Here is a 10,114-nt window from a genome sequence, read left to right as displayed (position 1 = left end):
TAATCTCCCTCACCTATTTCTCCCATTTCCCCGCTCCTTTTTCCTCGAGCAACCACCTATTTGTTCTCTGTATGTATGATTCTTTCTGTTTTGCCATGTTTGTTTTTTAGATTCCACATGTAAGTGAAATCATACAGTATTTGTCTTTATCTGTCTGACTTATTTCACTTAGTATAATATGCCTTCGGGCCCATCCATTTTGTTGCAAATGTTAAGATTTTATTCTTTTTTATGGCTGAGCAACATTTTATATATATATATATAATATTTTGATATATTATTTCTATAAAATATATAAATATATTTATATTATATAAAATATATAAATATATAATTTATATAAATTATATATATATATGCTATTAACTGGTACTTAGGTTGCTTCCATATCTTGGCTATTGTAAATAATGCTGCAATGAACAGAGGTGTGCATATGTCTTTCCAAATTAGTGTTTTTGTTTTCTTCAGATAAATATCCAGAAGTGGAATTACTAGATCATATGGTAGTTGTATTTTTAATATTTTGAGAAACCTCCAGTTTTCCATAGTAACTTCTTTTAATTTCATTGATGTCCGCTCTAATTTTTATTTCTTTTCTTCTGCTTACTAATTTAATTCACTCTTCTTTTTCTGGTTTTCTCAGGTAGAAACTTAGATTATTGATTATAGAAATTTATTCTTTTCTAATATGTACATTCAATACTATAAATTTTCCTCTAAGCACTGCTTTCACTGTATCTCACATATTTTAATAAGTTGCATTTTAATTTTTATTCAGTTGAAAGTATTTTTAAATTCTTGTGAGATATCTTCTTTGACTAACGTGTTATTTAGAAATGGTGCCTAATCATAGCATATTTTGGAAATTTTCAATTACCTTTTTTTTTTTTCTTGATTTCTAGTCGATTCCACCATAGTCAAAGAGCACACATTTCATTATTTCTATTCTCTTAAATTTGTTAAGGTATATTCCAGAATGTGGTCTTGGTGAATGTTCCCTGTGAGATTGAGAAGAATGCATATTTTATGGGGTTTTTTTTTTGTTTGTTTGCTTTTTGTGGGGTTTTTTGTTGTTGTTTGTTTGTTTTGGCTGTGCTGGGTCTTAACTGCCACATGCAGGATCTTTAGTTGTGGCATGTGGGATCTAGTTCCTTGACCAGGCCCAGGATCCCTGCATTAGGAGCACAGTCTTACCGCTGGACCATCAGGGAAGTCCTTGTATATTTTACTATTGTTGGATGAAGTAGTCTGTAGATGTTATTATATCTGTTGATTGATGGTTCAACTGTGGTTCAACTGATTGAGGTCAACTATGTCCTTACTGCTTTTTTGCCTTCTGGGTCTGTCCAATCTGATAGAGGGACACTGAAATCTCCAATTATGATAATGGATTCATCTATTTCTCCTTGTAACTCCCTTAGCTTATGCCTTACATGTTCTAATGCTGCATCACTTTTTTTTAAGCAAAGGTATCCTGTATAATTTTTTAAATTATATGAATACTTTAATGCAAGTGCTTAGCATTAAAATTATCAAAGCTTTATTTAAATAAAAAACTTTGTTAAACAATGATGATTAACTCCAAGAATTATTTGATTTCTGCTATATAATGCCAATCCTATGCGATACAATGAGAACTGCATCTTCACTGTTCTTCACTCAAGGGCAGAGGAGGGAGTAATCAGACAGACACAAAGCAAAACACAATCCAAATATAGTGCTCCCGGGCTGATAAGTTTTGTTTTTACAGCTTAGTAAAAGCTTTGTACTAAGTACTTAGTGTACTTAGTAAAAACTTTGTCACAGTTTAAGAATGCATGCTCTTTAAATAGAAGTTACATATATACATTTAGTGTCTATAAACACTAGAAATATGTTAGACAGGGTAGGTCTATGTATTCCTCAAGAGTTGGGTAGGTTTTAAAAAGGATGAAGTAACATGACTTTCAAGGTCCAGGGGAATCCTGCCTGAAGGGTTTATCTTCATTGTGCAGGAGTTAAGGCATCTCTGGGACCCTTAGGGTTTGTCCAAACTGGATTTTCTGGTCTTCAGTATAGCAAGTGCATCTTTCACTCTGTGGTAAATAACATTCTTCACCTTAATTTATCTTCATGATTAGTATAAGTTTGTGACAGATACCAGAATTCCTGAGTTAGCCAGAAGCATTAACATGCTCTGGAGAAAAAAATCTTCAAACACTTTGATGTGACTATGTAAGTTATGAACCTTGCATGTAATTCCACCTGGGATAAATGCCACATCTCTAGGAACTGTAGAAACTGTATAATAGCCCAGCCTTGAATTCCATATTCTTTATGAAGATATTTTCTTAGTGATCAATCTAAATACCAGCTCTAATCACTGATAGGATAATGGTTGCAGGGTTTTCTTGAACATTCTCTTTTGATGCCTTTTTAAAGAATCTTCATGTCTTCTTCATGTCTTCATTAACATATATTTGCCAGAAGGTTCCTGGCTTCTCTTCCAATAAATTGTTTTATTGTGAGTTCTTGAGAATTTCCATCTTGCACAACTTTAAGGACTTCCTGGTCACACTGTCCTTTGAGAATTCCCACATAGACCAGAACATTAGCCGTATCTGATGTCTCAGTAAAGCACTGCTCCACATTTTTAATCTTCCAGAGTAATTAATCCATAAGCATTATGGACCCCATTATGGGACCTCAGTCTGAGCAAATAAAGTAGTTAGGCAGCCTAGAGACAAAATTCAATCGTCAGCTCACCCTGCACACTCAAGTAACTGGATGCTGGCTGTGGTTTGACCATCAAACGTGGATGACATGGCATCTCTGAACTTCCCCAATAGCCAGTTGTTAAGTATCAACATCATTAATTCTTTTTCATTTTCCAAGAGATTTGGAAAATCTTCAAATCCATTCCAGAAGTATCCTACTGTGGCTTCTGTGACGATTTCATTGTTCCTTGGTATAGACTGAATGTTTGTGTCCTCCCAAAATGTGTATGTTGAAACCTAATCCCCAAGTGTGACGGTATTTGGAGGTGGGGCCTTAGGTTTGAAGGCAGAGCCCTCATGAATGGGATTAGTGTCTTTATAAAAGAGACCCCAGAGAGCTCCACCGCCCCCTTCCATCACATGAGGACACATGTAGACAGCCACCTATGAACAAGGAGGTGGACCCTCACCAGATACCAAATCTACTGGCACCTTGACCTTGAATTTCCCATCTTCCAGAACTGTGAGAAATAAATGTTTGGTTTTTTTTTAAGCTCTATCCAGTCTATGGTATTTTGTTATAGCAACTCGAACAGTCCTACAATTTAGTAGATCTACTTCCTGGTCACCAAACACTTTGCTGAAGGAGTCAGGTTTCCAAAATTCAGTGTCCAGTTTATGATGGCTGGTTGCCCTTGTTTCCAGTACTCTCTAAACACATTCCAATTGCTCTTAATATTGGGATCTTGCAAGTACTGAAAGCAATTACTCCCACGGCCAGTAGTAAAGAGCATAGAATGCCAGGTATGTCCTGTGCCCTTGAAGTTCTTACATAAATCAGAGAAAGACATTTTCTACCAAAGAAGGAAAAATGTCATCAAGGATTTTTACAGTGCTCTTAAGTTCATTATATGTCTTTTTTCCCCTCCCTGTGGACATGCCTGCTGGTTAGATCTGACAGCCAGTTGAAAAGGGAAGCACTAATTGGACAGGCTGATTTCATGCGGCTAGCTGGCTTGGAGGCTGCAACCCTCCTCACAGATGCTCATTCCAACACTGAGAAATTCTGCAGGAGCATAGCACCAAGAATTTTTTTTTCCCTGACTAAGGCATTCTGTTTTATGTCTTCCTTTGAGACTGGCTTTGTAAAGAGTTCAAACTGCCTGTATGAACAAGGACAATTTGCCCCACTACTCTTACAAAATGAACAGACTTCAACATCATAGAGGGTTTTTCTAAGAATGATCTGTGTAGGCATCAAGTTCCCTGGTTCATGTATTTAACTCCTCATGCATCTCAACCAAGAAAAAGTCTTGCAGGTAATACCCCATTGGCAGTCTTCCCCCTTCATCTAGTAGCAATTCACACAAACTCCAAATTCACACTGAGGATACACTCAGTGCAAACTGAAGATGGTGGAATCACACACATCACACATTTCCTGAACACCTTTGACAGCTCACTCCTAGCAACCCTCCACGAGACGCTCTTACTATACGGTTGCACTGTGGACTTCGCTTCCTTTTCAGAAATTGCCATTTGATATAGATGTCCCCAACAGTGGCCCGGAGAAGGCAATGGCATCCGACTCCAGTACTTTTGCCTAGAAAATCCCATGGACAGAGGAGCCTGGTAGGCTGCAGTCCATGGGGTCGCTAAGAGTCGGGCACGACTGAGCAACTTCACTTTGACTTTTCACTTTCATGCATTGGAGAAGGAACTGGCAACCCACTCCAGTGTTCTTGCCTGGAGAATCCCAGGGACGGGGAAGCCTGGTGGGCTGCCGTCTATGGGGTTGCACAGAGTCGGACATGACTGAAGCAACTTAGCAGCAGCAGCAGTGGCCAAGATGTACTTTTCTAAACCCACATCAGTCCCTAACATTTTTGGTTTCAGGTACCCATAAGCTAACTACTTCATTGTTATTAGAAACATTTTGACAAAGGCAAGGTTCTAATAACCTAGTAAAAAATGTTTTCTAGAATCTGTGTGAGGAGACTTGTAATCATACAGCTCCCTTTTCTCTTTCATCACTCACCTCAGAGAAACAGTGCCTAGGATGACTAAACTGACATTATTTCAAGTATACTAGGTCAGGAGTGCCTTGGGAAGCAGAAAATCTAACTAAATAAAGAATGTAGAGATTGGTGGTCATGGATGTTGGTCAACCACTAAGCCATGTCATCAAGAGCCTAGACTTTATTTGCTCTATCATCCTTAGCTGTGTGGCTTCCCAGATGGTGCAGAGGTAAAGAAACTACCTGCTAATGCAGGAGACACCAAGGGTGTGGGTTTGATCCCTGGGTCAGAAAGATCCCCTGGAGTAGGACATGGTAACCCACTCCAGTATTCTTGCCTGGAGAATCCCATGGACAGAGGACCTTGGCAGGCTACAGTTCATGGGGTCGCAAAGAGTTGGACACAACTGAACATGTATGCACAACTTTGATCCTTAGCTGTTAGCTTTACATCTTTGTGTCTTTCAATTTATGGTCTCAAGATGCCCACTGAATTTTCAAGCAAAGAAGAAGAGGAAAGACCACTTCCAGTCCCTACCATGCCTTTTATCAAGGAGGAAAAAGCTTTTCCAGAAGTCCCCTGTAAACATCTTTGCAAATTTCTTTGGCCAGTCTGGGTCATTTGGACACTCCTACCTCCAAGAGAATCTGGAAGTCAACTGTATTGAAAAGGATAGCAGAATTAGCTTAGATCAATTATGATTCATCCCCTGGAGCTGGGCAGACTGCTGCCTGTATTAATTGGCTATTGCTGTGAAAATGCTCGATAACAAGCAATCCCACATTCTTAGTGGTTTACAAGAACAAGAATTTGTTTCAATTGTGAGCAAGTAGGTCATTTGTGTGGAGTAGGAAATGGCAACCCACTCCAGTATTCTTGCCTGGGAAATCCTATGGACAGAGGAGCCTGGTGGGCTATAATCCATGAGGTCACAAAGAGTCACACATGACTCAGAGACGAACACACACAGGTCATTTGTGACTCTGCTGGGTTTGACTAGGATCAACTGGACTTGAATGTAGGCTGTGTGTTTTCACGTCTGCTCCATGTATCTTCTTATTCTGGCACTACTGGCCACATAGCTTATTCTTCTAATGGCAAATGATAGGTGCGCAAGAAGCCAGGTAAAATTTATACAAACACATTTAGAGGATCTGCTCATGTCCTGCCCAGTAACATTACATTTGCCAGACAAATCACCTGGCCAAGTCCAATACAAACTAGGCGAGAACATATGCTCTGCCTATTCCAGTGGAAAGTGCTAGAAAGTCATGTGCCATAAGGTGCATTAACGGATGTATAATTCTATTAGAGAGACAGAATGAAGGATTGGGAACAAAAATTCAATCTGTCCCCTAATTCCACCAACCTGGGGAATGAGAAAGAAAGGAATGGCTCTTGGGTAGGCATCCAACAGTGTCTTCCCACCAGAGTAGTCAAAAGAAGCTTTAGAAACTTCTTTTTATGATTTAGTTAGCAGAGGGAAGAGGGGAAAGTAAGGAAACAGTAAAGTTACAGACTGCTTTCCTGGGCAGGGGTCTCCAGCTATAACACTGATGGATAGTTGAATAGGCTGACATAGACTGTTTCACAACTCAAACTCTCAGTTTCACAGTCTGACTGCCTGCAAATAGCCTGTGTGTCTCTGATGAAGGAGGTGCCAGGTATGACACTAAGTACTTCGAATGCATTAACTCACTTTATCTTCACAACAAATTTATGAAGCTTTTTCACTTTACAGTTAAGTGGTCAGGGGACTTAGGCAGCTGTGCACACATGGCAAAACTACCAGCGAAGCCCAAATCCCTCTGATTTCATTCACTCAGGCATCTATTACTCACCAGGTGTTGACTGAGGATGCAGGCCAATAACACAGTCCCTGACCTCCAGGACTTCAGATTTCAGTCTCTACGTTTCCCAACCCACTGGACTTTACATGTCAACTAAAAAAAATTGAGTCCAAGACAAATGTGTTTTATTTTTTAAATCAATATACTTTATGCCAGTTATACTTCTAAAAGCTTATCATGTTATATTCCAATAAACCATCATGCCTACTCTTTGAGATAAGTACTATTATTCTACAATTTAAGTATGAATAAACTGAGATCCTGAGAGGTTACCCTTGTTACCTTTGTGAGAGGGAGTGTTCTCACATCATGTATGGATGTGAGAGTTGGACTATAAAGAAAGCTGAGCACTGAAGAATTGATGCTTTTGAACTGTGGTGTTGGAGAACTCTTGAGAGTCCCTTGGACTGCAAGAAGATCCAACCAGTCAGTCCTAAAGGAAATCAGTCCTGAATATTCATTGGAAAGACTGATCCTGAAGCTGAAACTCACCTGATGTGAAGAACTAACTCATTGGAAAAGACCCTGATGCTAGGAAGGACTGAAGGCAGGAGAAGGGGACAACAGAGGATGAGATGCTTGTATGGCATCACCGACTCGATGGACATGAGTTTGAGTAAGCTCCGGGAGATGGTGATGGACAAGGAAGCCTGGTGTGCTGCAGTCCATGGTGTCTTAAAGAGTTGGTACCTGACTGAGCGACTGAACTGAACTGAGAAACGGATGGAGCAGGATTAGAAACCAAGCCACTTGACTCCAGAATTCACCTTTTCACCACACCTGTCATGCACAGTCCACGACCAGCAGAATATTGATTTCTTCAAGTAAAGTAATAAATCAATACAGCTTTTTCTGATGCATTTTCTCATTAAAAGATACTAGTTATAAACTTATTGCATAAAGGCCTGTTAACTACTTTATGTTAAAAAGGGTTCCTCACACTTAACACAGACTTTCCAGGTGGTGCTCAGTTTAGTTCAGTCGCTCAGTCATGTCCAACTCTTTGCAACCCCATGAACCCCAGCACGCCAGGCCTCCCTGTCCATCACCAACTCCCCGAGTTTACCCAAACTCATGTCCATTGAGTCCATGATGCCATCCAACCATCTCATCCTCTGTTGTCCCCTTCTCCTCCTGTCCTCAATCTTTCCCAGCATCAGGGTCTTTTCTAATGAGTCAGATCTTAGCCTCAGGTGGCCAAAGTATTGGAGTTTCAGCTTCAGCATCATTCCTTCCAATGAACACCCAGGACTGGTCTCCTTTAGGATGGACTGGTTGGATCTCCTTGCAGTCCAAGGGACTCTCAAGAGTCTTCTCCACCACAGTTTAAAAGCATCAACTCTTCAAAAGCGCCAGGTGGCGCTACTGGTAAAGAATCCACCTGCCATTGCAAGAGATGCAAGAGACACAGGTTCGATCCCTGGGTTGGAAAGATCTGCTGGAGTAGGAAGTGGTAAACCACTTCAGTATTCTTGCCCAGAGAATACCATGGACACAGAAGCCTGGCGGGCTACAGTCCATGGGGTCACAAAGAGTCGGACACAACTGAGCACACTTAAAACACTTGGGGTCGTGGGTCTGGTATTTTTTAAGTGTTTCAAAATTATAAACTAAGATATTAAAATATAAAATGACAGTTGTCGTTTCTTTTTCTTTAAATCTCACAGACTGGATTTCATTGATTCCACTATTTTATCTGCTTGATGTTCACATAATACTTTACAACTGCTAATTAATCACACTACATTTTAGCCATAATTATTAAAATCACCTCGTATGCGGGTGCTGGAGGCACCTCTGGAGCCCTCTTGCCTGCCAGTCCCACTGAAGAGTCAGAAGTGGGGCGGCAGCCCGTCACTCCAGCTCCTGGTCCCCAGCCACCTGGCAACACAACTGCGGGGCGACTTGTCGGCACCCGGGCAGCGCTGCTAAGCCCTGATTCCCCAAAGCTGTGGGGCTGCCCGCCGCCGCCCGCCTGCTGCTGCAGAACTTTGGGTCCAGGGCCCCGACTCCGCGCTGAGGACCAGAGCCCACCACCCACAATGCAGCAGACTGGCCCTGCGCCATATCCAGGGAACCTTTCAGCCTGAGCAAATTTTTCAGAGCATCAAGCAAGACCAGTCACTATCTGAACTGGAGTCATACAGAAGTTGTTCTTAAAGCTTGAGTTTTGGGAAGTCATCTCCCTCTTCGGCATGCCCAGCATCTAGGTTCTCCAGGTTCCTCCTGGATGAACACCAATCAGTCCTCCTCCATGGTCCAACAAGTTGGAATAATGTGTAAGCATCTCTTACAAGACTAAAGAGATCATATTTGGGAAGGGTATGAGCAAATCCTCTACAGCTAATTAGCAGAATGGTATGAATCTTTTGTGAAATTCACACATTGTGAGATTAGGCCACGAGATGGGAGGAGGCCAACAAATTAAGTGTCCTGAAGCTGTTTGCACATCTGGGTACCAGGCTAGTCATCAAAGAGATGGCTGGTATGTACTTTCTGCAGCTGGTTTGGTTTCACATTTCACTCCAACTTTACTACATCCTGAGAACACTTAAGTGTTTCTATAGGTCCTTTTGATGAACTTAAACTTTCTGGTTGCAACAAGGATCTCATTTCTGTTCACCCAATAAACAGTGATGCCCTACTGGGATAGATTTTCCAAACAAAACAGTTGGAGCAACAACTTAGCAAAATATACCTTCAGTGGCATTTAACGAATGGAGTTTCCCCATGCACAATTCTGTAAGACGTGTGTGTATGTATCTTTTACATTATTGCTAGTTTTGTTCAATTAAAAAAAAAATCCTTGGGGATTCTGGCTGTGAATGTGAGACGTGATAACTATGGTTAAAAGACTATGATCTTCTACAGACCATTAATGTTTTGTGACCATGTATTTAATACATTGCAACAGTGGATTCTGTGTAGGAATTATGGTTAAATACAGGGGTTGTTTCCAGGCACAGAATGTGAATCATAAGTTAGTATGGGCATCAGATGGTCTTATAATGATATAGCAAAGTCTGTGGTCCTAGTTCTGCAAATGCATGGTAGGGAAGTAGGACAAACCAGAAATGAGCCACTGACAGCTGGATTCTCTCTAGCTGGTATTAGGAAAATACTTTGACTCCAATCCTTAAACACCCACGTGGCGCCTGTGTTCACTCAGTCACATAAAGAGCTCCCTGGACACTGAACCTCTGAAAAGAAAACACTTCCACTGGAGTGAAAGCATCAGGATTTATTTGGGAGCTTAGCAGAGGTGAGCATAGGGTGGGCCTGATTCAGGAGGCATTGCTGCTTGGCAGAAACCACTTGATCTTTGTATTCGTTCTAAAAATAGAACTTGGATTCTTTGGTCAGATTCCCCCAAATTCTTTTAAGAAGTGTCCACGTCCAACTGGCTTGAGCTTGGTTTTGGCAGCCCTTCTGTAAAATTGCTTATGAATTGTTTTTCACATAGTTTCCAAGGCAGAGAAACAGAAAGCAGCCTCTGCCTGGAGGAAGTGGAAGTTAAACATACATTTATTCATTTACAGTGACTTGTTC

General features: G+C 40.9%; 1 pseudogene; it reads right to left on the bottom strand.

Annotated features, from left to right (window-relative positions):
• Positions 1-2,017: 2,017 nt before the first annotated feature.
• On the bottom strand, positions 2,018-8,632 carry LOC129647267 (lysine-specific demethylase 3A-like; annotated as a pseudogene).
• Between the last annotated feature and the right edge of the window lie 1,482 nt (positions 8,633-10,114).

This window comes from Bubalus kerabau, chromosome 3 (assembly GCF_029407905.1).
Source record: "Bubalus kerabau isolate K-KA32 ecotype Philippines breed swamp buffalo chromosome 3, PCC_UOA_SB_1v2, whole genome shotgun sequence".
Lineage (NCBI taxonomy): Eukaryota > Metazoa > Chordata > Mammalia > Artiodactyla > Bovidae > Bubalus > Bubalus kerabau.
Note: the sequence above shows the minus strand (reverse complement) of the source record. Positions and strands in the feature narration are given on the sequence as shown.